Source organism: Neovison vison, chromosome 3, assembly GCF_020171115.1.
Source record: "Neovison vison isolate M4711 chromosome 3, ASM_NN_V1, whole genome shotgun sequence".
Classification (NCBI taxonomy): Eukaryota; Metazoa; Chordata; class Mammalia; order Carnivora; family Mustelidae; genus Neogale; species Neogale vison.
Window position 1 is genome coordinate 79,429,361 of NC_058093.1, and position 13,065 is coordinate 79,442,425.

A 13,065-nucleotide genomic window follows, 5' to 3' on the forward strand; every position below is an offset into this window, starting at 1 on the left:
TTTTCCAAAAATTTTTTGAATTGAATTGAATTTTCACATTCTGTTCTTTGATTAGGAATTCAAAGATAAATTTTGTGACAAAAACACAATATATACCTACCTGTCTGGTTTCCTCAGCTGTAAAAATAGAAGTAGTAACATCTACATTAACACTGTACATTATAATGTATGTAGTATTTTCAACTACTATTTATGAAATGGATATTTAAGGATAGTGTCCAAAAGTTGGTATTATTTTGCAATTTATGTTCTTTTTCAAATACTTAGAAAATTTACAGATAATTTTGCAGCTGCTTTCTATTCACTAATTCCAATTGAAATCCTATTACTTCTCCTTAACTTGGAATGCTTTTATTTTACCATTGGAGAGTATTTTCAAGCTATAAATTTTAAACACTTCTTATATTTATAGTTCAGAGGCATTTTAGCATTTCTTTGCTTTTACTTTTGAACTAATAAGTTCAGTTACATATCGTATTTGAACTATTTGAATGTTTTTCTGTTGTTGGCATAGATTCATAGAAAAATTTTATTCTAATTCATAGGAAAATATTAATATTCATTAATTATTCTTAACTAAGTCCTTTTAAAAGAAATATTTTACCTAAGCAAGTATTTTGAAATCTTTTAATATTCATAGAAAATATTAATATTCATTAATTATTCTTAATAAGTCCTTTTAAAGGAAATATTTTACCTAAGCAAGTATTTTGGAATATCTTTAAGGATGAATGAGCTTACATTTTTAATTATCTTTAGAGGCTATCTCTCCTTTAATTTTAGGACATTTATTTTATAGTTGTAATACACAGTAGAACTTTTTTTTTAATATCCAGGTTTAAAATGTAATCTTCATTTCATTGCATTAAAGAATGATTTAGAGCAGAGCACAGTGTTATGAAATTTGATGTATTTCTTTGAAATACTGATTGGTTTTTAGTCTATATTCCCATTAGAGTCCAAACAGGTAGGTGCTTTAGTAGAAATTAATGGTTATGTCACCAAAAATAAAATTTCTCAAGATTGAAGAAAAAGAGCCAAATACCAGATCTTAATTTGTTTAGAGGTTCATGTTAATGCTGATAAGTTTTTTTTTTTTTAAAGATTTTATTTGTTTATTTGACAGATAGAGATCAAAAGTAGACAGGCAGGCAGAGAGAGAGAGAGAGAGAGAGAGAGAGAAGCAGGCTCCCTGCTGAGCAGAGAGCCCGATGCGGGACTCGATCCCAGGACCCTGAGACCATGACCTGAGCCGAAGGCAGTGGCTTAACCCACTGAGCCACCCAGGTGCCCCAATGCTGATAAGTTTTTAATTCAGTAGTAATATATAAATTATATAAGGTATTGTCTAAATGCTATTGTTATTGTTTTATCTTTGTTTGGGTCCTCTAAGCAACAGACAACAAGGCAGTGTAAGGGAGAAGAGACTTTTTCTTTATTGTTCTAGGTTCTCAACAGCTGGGTCTATAAAGTCAACTGACAACAGGAAGATTAACAGGGAAAAGGTATACAAATTTATTAATTTTAACATTACATCATAAGAGCATCACAGGAAAAATGCCAGTACTCAAAAATGGCGAATTTTGAGAACTTACATATTGGGGGGAGGGGATTTAAGGGAAAGTAGGGGATTTTAGGAAAGATGAATGGGTCCTTAGAAGAGTCAATGGAGATATGGGAGATATGATAATCTGTGACAAAGTTTGTCTGGGTGTGGTTTTGACTTCTAGTCTCCTCTCCTGTGATGAGTCACTTTTCTTTGGTTGATGAAACTCATGGGTAGGGGATTTATGACAGTTGTATTCCTTTTGGAGGATCTTATCTTTGGACAGAGAAGGGGGGTTGAAGAAAGCTTCTCCTTATATTTGCTATTTTTCAAGTGCCTTCAGCTCAAAATAATCCTTATGCCAAAGGGGCATATTTTAGGGTGGCATATTCTACCTCCCTGCAGCAGGATTAAGCATGCAAGAGATTCACTGAGGAAAATTTATGGGAGAAAAAATGAGGGGAGTCAGAAGAGGGCACATCATACTGCAGTGTACAACTGATACCTTTGAAGGAGATGGAAGAGGAAGAAAGGTTGGAATGAGAGTCTTTGATTGTAGTGCAATTCTAAGAAAACTTTTGCCTTGTTAGTGGAGAGTACTCAAACCCAAAGTTGCTCACAGGAATGGGTTTGCTCCCAGCCAGTAATGGTACTCAGTTACTGGCTGGGAGGATCCCATGGGAAGTGTGGCTTCAGCACAGATGTTGCATACTTTCAGTGGGTAGTAGTTAGTCATGTTTCCTGAAATAAGAAATTTCTGAAGCACATTTTCATGGCCTGAATATGCCATTTTCAGTTTGTTAGAAATTCTTAATCTAATAGAAGATATCAAGAATTTCTCAAGCATCTGCTTTTCTATTTCTAAAATAGAATAGAGTTCAAAAACATGGCAAGTCTTCCTGTGTCTGAGGACACAATTTGGAAGAGAGAGCATGAAAACCTATCATCAAAGTTATGTATTTACTGAAGGAAATAGCCAACTTCATAGGAAATAATCAAGTTTGGTATGATACTCTAAGGATCTAAAAATACCTGTGTGGGGTTTATCTTTCAGATAGAACATGTGAGCAGGTCTAAGAGTCAGATTATAGCAATAGGGAGTTAGGAGTAGGAAGCATGTAAAGGTTTAAGGGAAACATCAGGTAGCAGACCTCTTCCACTGGACTTGGATTCAAGGCCAGAGTTCAGTCCCTGGGAGTTAACAAGTTGAATAAGATAGGACAAAACTCCAGTCTTAGAATCTGGAAAATAAACAGTTTTCTATGCAGAGATTCAGAATTTCAGACATAGGAAACAAAATTATACTTTAACGTTAAGAACTGGGGTACAGGATGTGCAAAATCTTTAACAAATTGGAAGCCCAATTATCCTAACAGACCAGTTAGTCAGAATAGTAGGCAGTAAGTTCATCATGTGTCCTGTTGTGCTGGGCTAGAATTCTTAAAAATTTTCTCCTTTATTACTAGTCTAAGAGACTGGGCCAGGGATGAAGTATATTAGCTTTAGAGTTTTTCTGGTCACTATATAGAAACTAAAGCTTAGGAATGAAACAGGACCAAGATGCTGCTTCTTCTAGTTAAGGCTATTACAACCTTATCGCTGTTATTACTGCTTCCGTCTTGGAGTCTATCACAGTGTTGCTGGAAAACCTAGATGAGTTTAAGGTAAAGATACACATGCTCCTAGTCTGCATATGAGTTTGTTGAAATGTATGGCTTATTTCCAGAAAAGGTAATATTCTCATATTACTGTTGTTTTAATTCAGCACTATTGCAATGATAGCTCATCTTTTCTACCAAATGCTACAGAGGGCTACGTAGGTTTTATTTTTTTAGAAGCTTTTAATAGGAGTCTTATCTGGGCTAATGTTAGAAATCTTCAATAAACAAGTTCCCATCTTTTCTTCATTAGGTATTTAATATCTAAAGTATGAAGTTCAATGGCTTTTTTATGTACTCATAGAGTTTTCTAGAAATATTCAGCTTATGTAGTGTACTTGGAAAGCATTATTTTATTAATTGTTTGTGTTTATGGGAGCTTGCACTTAGAAAGTCCACAACAATAATATTGGAAAGTTATTAGTATAAGAACTTCTGGTTAGCTCATGCAAATTCATATGTATTCTTATAACTTCCATTCTTCAAATATGCTCATCTGTTATAATAAGAGAAATACATTCTTGAAATCATGGATAATTTTATTATTTTAAGTATAGTTTTCAAAATTTCAGATAATCTATATCCTGTTAATTATTCCTAACTGTGGGATTGATTTAAATTATCCTCAAAAAATTACATTAATCCTGAAATTCATCTTTGATATATTTATTAATTTGTTGATGCAAACACTATAAAAATTTTAACCTCAAACACTGGTTTTTTAGTAGGGATAATAACATTTTTAAATTTTATATATTTAAAATAATTACTATAATTTCTGAATCTGCTAATAACTATCTTTAGACTTTTTAAAGTGGTGTCTGCTCAAATGAATAAATCTGTTCATTTTATTTTTCAGAATTCCCCTCATTCTATAGTTAGCACAACTAACTAGAGTAACTTTATAAGTTTAACACAACCTTCATTCTTACAAGTAAGGAGAAAATGATTTATGTTTTTTTCATTTCTAGCTTTACATAAAACTCAGAATTACTCACAAGGAAAATGCATTATTCTGGAAATTTCTCTGTACTGGAAAATTTCCAGACCAATATCTTTCCAAAATTGGAAAGGTCATTTAATAATGGGCCCCAATGCCATTATCATACAACCTATGTAAGCATTTGGTATCTGAAGATCAGTCCATTGGGTGCAATTGATTTAAGGGAATGTATTTGGATTGATTTCTGGGTTCTCAATATGGAAGCCTCTCTTTAATGAATATAATAGATGGACTAAGAGGGAACTGAAAACAATTTATTAAAGATGATAACTAGAGTCTGAAACTTTTGGGAAAGTACATTCATTATCTTTTGCTAAATCCCTAGAAAATAAGTTCTGACAAGATCTTTTATTATAACTTGTAAAAACCTACTTAAAACTTGCAAGCAGAAAATGAGAAATTAAACAGCTTAGTTGTGAATTATTTTCCTTCATAGAGCATTAAACATTAATAGGATAATATTTCTATTTAGAACCAAGGAGCAGTATCTAATTAATATACTAACATATTTATTCATGTGATTCATATAAATATATTAATAACATTTTTCTTGATCTCTAAAGAGAATGCTCTATTACCCATTTTTTTTTAACAAAAAAAATGAAGCATTTCAATTTGCTTAAGTTTGTAGTATTTTCTTAGGAGATGTTTTATAAAACATTTTAGTATTGTTACTTTAAGCCAAGATGAATGCATATCCTCATGGACTTATAATGGGGTTATGGCCTGTTAAATGCATCATAAATTGAAAATATCATGTCAAAAATTATTTAATATACCTAACCTACTGATTGTCATCACTTAGCCTTGCCTACCATAGATGTGCTTGGAACATTTACATTAGCCTGTAGGAGGGCAAAATCATTTATCACAGACTGTTTTATAATGAAGTGTTGACTATGTCATGGGATTTATTGAATTTTGTACTGAAGGTGAAAAACAGAGTGGTTGTAAAGTGTATGACTGTTAACACTTGTGATTGTGTGGTTGACTAGGAGCTGTGTCTTACTGCCACTACCCATCATGAGAGTGTCATATAACCTATCATAGCCTGAAATAAAGATCAAAATTTAAAGTATGGTGTCTACTGAATGTGCATCACTTTTGTAGCATTGTAAAATTTAAAACAAAGTCATTCAAGTAAACCACTAAAAGTCAGGGACCATGTGTATTCTATTGCAACTCCATTGCACCATCCCCACAGGTGTGCTTGATTGTTGCGAACCAGCCAGTCTTCATGGCACCAGCCTAGGTAACTTCTTTTTCATCCTGGTCTTGGTTGATTCACAGCATCAGTGCTAGAGAGGAAGATGGGTGAGGCAACAAGCAACTACGGGATTTTTGGTCTGTGCTGGATGAACCAGTGTCAGTAGCAATTAGCAGTTTACAGATGCCCTCTAGAACAATGTTTCTCAAACTTAAATATTCACACAAATTCCCTTGAAATCTTGTTATGTTGCAGATTCTGATCAGTGGGTGGTAAATGGGGCTGAAGCCCTACAAGTTCTGACAATCTCCTGAGTGAGACCCATTGTGTTAATGTACAGTACAATTGACACAGAGTAGAGTGGTCTGGAGCACTACAGACTTAGAGTTAACTGTTTCCTGAGGTACCATCACTTCCCTTAACACCTTCCTCAAACTTCCCACAAGATGGAGCCAACCAGACTCACTTGAAATATGTTTTTTCATTATGATCCTAATACTGTAGGTGGAGGTCTTTTGCAAGGGCAAGATAAAGACATTTAACTCTATTTCCACAGAGAACAGTTTGTTCCTTGGTCAACCCCTACTGTCCTACAATTCTGTGTATTGGTTCACTTTCTACAACTCTCTTTCCCTGCTCAGACTTTGGACAAACTGTAGAAACTCTGATGATTTTTATTTCTGCTTAGCTAATTCTTACTACCTTCCCTTACGCTCTTGAAGAGATTCTCCTGCTGATCAGTATTTCAAACTCTACTTAATCCATTAAAAATTTGGGAAAAAATTATGTTCATTTTTAAGGTAAGCCCGATACATTTATATGGATAAAATAAAAAAAAAAAAGAAGGGAATATCCCCCCACACACACACACACTCACACACACTTCTAAGCTAACATACTGACGAAATAAGATTGGGTTGAATATTAAAAAAGTCATTTTCTAACTCTCTCTATGCATCCAAAGGGATTTCAAATTTGTTTTGTTATATATATCTTTTTGGGTACAGAAGTAACAAATGATTTTAGTATCATAGAGGACCTTCACATAGATTGTCTTTATTTGAAACAACTGATGAGGAAAGTAGGATCTGACATTGCCCAGATGATACACTTTGATGCTGAAAGTTACTGTTGCCTCCATATATTAGTCTTTTCTATTAGACTTGCAATAGTGCCTAAAATGTCCTTGTTAGTTTTTTTCTATGAATAAGACATACAAATCTTTATAGTTCTTCTGTAACCCTGCCTTCCTGTTCATATATTCCAGCTCATACACCCTTCTAAATACTGCAAGTTTCCAGGATCATCTTCTTGATTTTCTCCTTTGCTTTCTTTCCTTTTTTTTTTTTTTTTTTAAGAATTTATTTATTTATTTGACAGAGAGAGATCACAAGTAGACAGAGAGGCAGGCAGAGAGAGAGGTAGAGGGAAGCAGGCTCCCTGCCGAGCAAAGAGCCCGATGCGGGACTCGATCCCAGGACCCTGAGATCATGACCTGAGCCGAAGGCAGTGGCTTAACCCACTGAGCCACCCAGGCGCCCATCCTTTTTTTTTTTTTTTTTTATAGCTGTTATTAACACAGTCATTTGCTTCAGCTGGAAATTTTTTCAGCTATAAACAGTACTCTTGAGACTGAATTCTTACTGAGGTTCAGATAGCATTCTTGAACTTGAGAGATATATTTCTACCACCTACTTGCATAGCTCTATGAAATAGGTAAAAGCTAGATGAGAATGGGAGCTTGAAAGTTACTACATTAAAGATTCTATGTAAAATGCAGATGTAACATGTTTAAGATAAAATGCCTGTTATTTTAAATTCCATGTTAGTTTAAGATAAGACAAAAACCATTCATTACTAACAACCTCCCTTTCAAGTACCCTGTAACTTTTCATTGCTATTTTCAGAGTTCTTCTCACTAAGAGTAGATAATATGACTATGAGGAAGTGATAAAATATATATATATATTTCCTTTCTTTTTTTCTAAATTATTTTTATTAACATATAATGTATTATGTGCCCCAGGGGTACAGGTCTGTGAATCATCAGGCTTACAAATTTCATAGCACTTACCATAGCCCATACCCTCCCCAATGTCCATAACCCAGCCACCCTATCCCCCCACCTCACAGCAACCCTCAGTTTGTTTTTCAAGATTAAGTTTCCTACAGTTTGTCTCCCTCCTGTTCCCATCTTGTTTCAATTTTTCCTTCCCTACCCCCACAACTCCCCCTCCCTGCCTCTCAAATTCCACATATTAGAGAGATCATAACGATAATTGTCTTTCTCTGATTGATTTATTTCACTCAGCATAATACCTTTTACTTCCAACACCTTGTTGCAAGTGGCAAGATTTTATTTATTTTGATGGCTGCATAGTATTCCATGGTATGTATACCCCACATCTTCTTTATCCATTCATCAGTTGATGGACATCTAGGTTCTTTCCATAGTTTGGCTATTGTGGACATTGCTGCTATAAACATTCCAGTGCACATGCCCTCTGGGTCACTACATTTGTATCTTTAGGGTAAATACCCAGTAGTGTGATTGCTGGATTGTAGGGTAGCTCTATTTTCAACTTTTTCAGGAACGTCCATACTGTTTTCCAGAGTGGCTGCACCAGCTTGCATTCCTACCAACAGTGTAGGAGGGTTCCCCTTTCTCTGCATCCTCGCCAGCATCTGTCATTTCCTGACTTGCTAATTTTAGCCATTGTGACTGGTGTGAGGTGGCATCTCGTGGTTTTGATTTGTATTTCCCTGATTCCGAGTGATGTGGAGCACTTTTTCATGTGTCTGTTGGCCATCTGAATGTCTTCTTTGCAGAAATGTCTACTCATGTCCTCTGCCCATTTCTTGATTGGACTATTTGTTCTTTGGGTGTTGAGTTTGATAAGTTCTTTATAAATTTTGTATACTAGCCCTTTATCTGATATGTCATTTGCAAATATCTTCTCCCATTCTGCCAGTTGTCTTTTGGTTTTGTTGACTGTTTTCTTTGCTGTGCTAAAGCTTTTGATCTTGATGAAGTCCCAGTATTTCATTTTTGTCCTTGCTTCCCTTGCCTTTTTTGATGTTTCTAGGAAGAAGTTGCTGCAGCTAAATTAGAAGAGGTTGCTACTGTGTTGTCCTCGAGAATTTTGATGGATTCCTTTCTCACATTGAGGTCTTTCATCCATTTTGAGTCTATTTTTTGTGTGTGGTGAAAGGAAATGGTCCAGTTTCATTATTCATTATTCAACATGTGGCTATCTGATTTTCCCAACACCATTTGTTGAAGAGACTGTCTTTTTTCCATTGGACATTCTTTCCTGCTTTGTTAAAAATTAGTTGACCATAAAGCTGAGGGTCTATCTGGGCTCTCTATTCTGTTCCATTGATGTATGTGTCTGTCTTTCCAGATCTGCCACTTGTGGGGCCCCTGGTCAAAGAGTACTGGCCCAACTGTACCTTGTATCATGGTTTACAGTAATCCTGAGCTGAGAGCCCCCACCTTAGCTCCATCTCTGTAGCTGGCTTCCTTGCTGTGAAACCTGGCAGTTCTGCTACATTCAGACACCCCTGGACTTTCAGTGACTCCATGGGTCCTGAGACCACCCTCTCCCCACGAGGGCTCCACTCCCGCTTAGCCTCTGGAGTGACGTCCCTCAGTGGAGCAGACTTCTAAAAGTTCTGTTTTTGTGCTCCACTGCTCCAACACTTGCCAGGACCTGCCCCTCCCCCTGTGGTTTATCTTCCCTTTGCTTCGGATTCACTACTCTGCACGTCCTACCTTCCCCAAAGTGGTCAATTTTCTGTTTCTAAAATTTCTGCTCTTTTTTGATCTCTTGTTGAGTTTGTAGGTTTTCAGAATGGTTTGATAACTATCTAGCTGTATTTCTGTGACCTAATGCTATTTCAGTTTCCTACTTCTCCACCACTGTACTTTCTCTCACTCAAGTACATATATTTTCAAAAGGATAAGTAATTCCTTTTTAGGTTTATAATTTGTGAGCTTCTGAATCCATTCCATTTCTCATACAGAGAAGTTGAATTATCCTTTTAAAGTAAACATCTGCTGTATGATTTAAAAGCTACCAGTAAATTAAATTTTGAAAGTGATATGTAAATATTCATCTAATCAATAAAACGCTTGCTTATTTTATGTTGCTGTGACATAGACCATTTGTAACTACTATCATCTATTAAACAAAATATATTTTCTTGATGGTCTTCAAAAAATTAGTGAAATGTTTCTTTTATATATTTAGAAGGGATAGGTTTATTTTGCACATTTTTAAAAAATGATTACCTAATCTTCTTTAGAAGCTTCTTTTAACATTACAAATATAATATATATATGTTTTATGGTTTAGCATGATACATGCTCACTAGAAAGGGCTTCTAGAAGAGTTGAACTCCTATAAATCTTACCATAATGAAAAAAAATCAATTTAATTGAATGAGTGATTAAAGAAATATAAAAGAAAAAAACTAAGTCCCCTCCCTTGCTTTAATTACTTCAAAAATTTGGAGTTAATTATTATCTATAAAATGAAGAAGTGCAATAATCTGTAGGATTATTTAATGAGTTAAAAATTTCTGAAGTATTTGCTGTAAAGCATCAAGGTAATGGCCCAGGGAATCATGCAAAATGGAGAACAGTCACTTTAATAACCACAAAGGTAAAACACATTTATAGAAACAGAACAAATTAAAAAGTAACATACATAAATTAGAAGATTATACTAATATAGTAATAAAAAGGAAACTATGTTTAAGATTTTAGGAGCTTTGTAGCTACATTAGATTGTTGTTACATATTACAAGATTGGTGCATGCAATCTGAAACTCAAGACATCCTCTTAATATTTAGCCCAGGAACTAGAAGATAGTTAAATTTTGGATGTCACATCTATCAGATGTAGCAGCCAATACACATCATCATCTAATAGTCATGAAGTTGGTGTCCTGCTACCTTTCCTAAGCAGTTAACTTTCCTAAGCAGTTAAGAATGAAGGGGATTCTTTTCAATGACCAGCCATAATGTAGGTAATTCTTGCTTATTTAGTGACCATCTACTAGCTACATATGAATATAATAATGATGTCTTAAAGATGTCATCACATTAAAATGTAGATGCTTGACTCTAAGCTTTTAGTCAAATCTTTATTTTCTGGGGATGCCTTACCAGTTTTCAAATTTGTTATATCGAAAAATAATAATAGGTAAAAAGTCATTGACAAGTCATAAATTCCTGTAAATCAGTGAAGGTGGCTATGTGTTAGAAGGCCTTTACTGCAGTGGATATATAATATCTAATATATGCTACTTAGTGTTCACTGTATACCTGCCATCCTTATCTACACAAGTCTGCTACGTTGTTGGTTCTTCCTTTGTCAGGAGACTTCTCATAGCTAACTGGACTGTGAAAGTTAAGGTAAGGCCTTGACTACAGGTTTTAGTAATCATGGTTAGGACTGATGGGGAAAGATGTGAAGAAGACAAAGGAGAAGAGAGATCATAAATTGGATCATAAATTGAATATCATAAATTGGAATTTGCCTAGCTATGTCACAAATACCTGAAAAAGGAGCTCAGTTTAGAAATAGAATATAATAGCTGCTATCATAACAGATATTAATCCTTTTTTCTATATGTCACTGTGAACTTTGGGATGTTTAGTATTCTTTTGTACATTAGAAAATAATGACTTAAACCTACCATCCTATCTCTTTTATTCTGCTTTTATCAAGTCATATTCTATCAGAACTCTAAGCAATGCATATGAACTCTGACCCTGGACTTGGCCAGTATCCTGATGGAGGTTGTGCCCATCAGGATACAATTTGTCAGGCATTATATTCAAAATTCAGATATTATTTGATCACTTATCTATGCCTTCACTCAATATTCTGTTGAGATGAGATTAAAAAGAAAAAAAAATACACTGAGTAATTCTAATGTGGTTATAAGGGCGTGCCAAAACTCTGAAGGGTCTGAGATTTTACCACACTTGTAAATAAACATGTTAAACTGCCACAGTATTTGTGCATGTTGGCAGGAAACATGATATTCCTGGGACAGAGAGGACAGAGATGAGAGATTTTGTTATTCACAGCCCAGCAAGCACAGTGAGCATCGGTACACCCATGTCCATTCCCCTTGCCACTCAGACTTCTGACCTTCTTGGTTGACATAGAAAAGAAGAAACTGAGAAGGGAGAATACAAATTTTTAGAAAATACTGCAATGGTTCTGACCAAAACATGTGGAACATAGCAAAAATTATTCTTAGAGGAAACTTTATGGCCTTGGAATATCTATTGCTATGTAGAAAATATACCATAGCTTACCTTCTTAAAGCATTTATTGTCTCTCCTAATTTCTCTAGGTAGGAAACTTGAGTGCCTTGGGTGTACAGTTTGATTTAGTGTCTTTCATTAGGTAGCTGTTATGGTGTCAGCTAGGGAAGAAGTCATCCAAAGGCTGGATTGGAGCTGGAGGATCTACTTACAAGGTAGCTCTCTTACATGGCAAGCAGGTTGTTATCTGAAAAGGCTATATGACATTCTGGAAAAGGCAAAACTATGGAGAGAGTAGAAAGACCAGTCAGTGGGACGCCTGGGTGGCTCAGTGCATTAAGCCGCTGCCTTCGGCTCAGGTCATGATCTCAGGGTCCTGGGATCGAGTCCCGCATCGGGCTCTCTGCTCAGCAGGGAGCCTGCTTCCTCCTCTCTCTCTCTGCCTGCCTCTCTGCCTACTTGTGACATGTCTCTGTCAAATAAATAAATAAAATCTTTAAAAAAAAAAAAAAAGAAAGACCAGTCAGTGCCAGAGGTTAGGGGCAGGAAGGAAATATGAATAGTTGGAGCATATGGGATATTTAGGGCATATGATACTGCAGCGGCCAAATACATGTTATTATACACTAGTCAAAATCTATAGACTGTACATCAAAAGGAGTGAACCCTAATGTAAACTATAGATTTTAGTTACCATATCAAAATTGGCTTATCAGTTGTAATAAATGTACTGCACTAATGCAAGGCATTAATAATGAAGAGAACTCTGGGGGATGTGGGAGTGACAGGAAAGGGAGAGAGTTTATATGGGAACTCTATACTTTCCACTCTGTTTTTTGTAACCCTAGAACTGTTCTAAAAAATAACTAAAGATAATTAAAACCTAGAGAGAATGGGAAATGTTTAGGGCCAAATAATCTGAGCTGAGAGAAGAGTCAATACAAATGTCCAAAATTGTGAATAGAATAGGTAGAACATTCAAACACACCAATTACTGTAGATAGCTTCATATGTTAATTTTATCTATTATTTTGAATTGGTAATGTACATGCTTTTTAAAATATGTGAAGTCATAATAATTTGAAAATCCTTCTATTTGATAAAGAATTGATAGTTCTATAAAAAAATTTGATATTGAGGGCAGGCTCAGTTGGGTGGCTCAGTTCGTTAAGCCACTGCCTTCAGCTCAGGTGATGATCCCAGGGTCCTGGGATCAAGCCCCACAACAGGGCTCCCTGCTCCTCAGGGAGCTTGCTTCTCCCTCTCCCTCTGCTTGTTGCTCCTCCTGCTTTTGTGTGCTCTCTCTCTCTCTGTGTCAAATAAGTAAATAAAATCTTAAAAAAAAAAAGACATCCCGAGTATTTA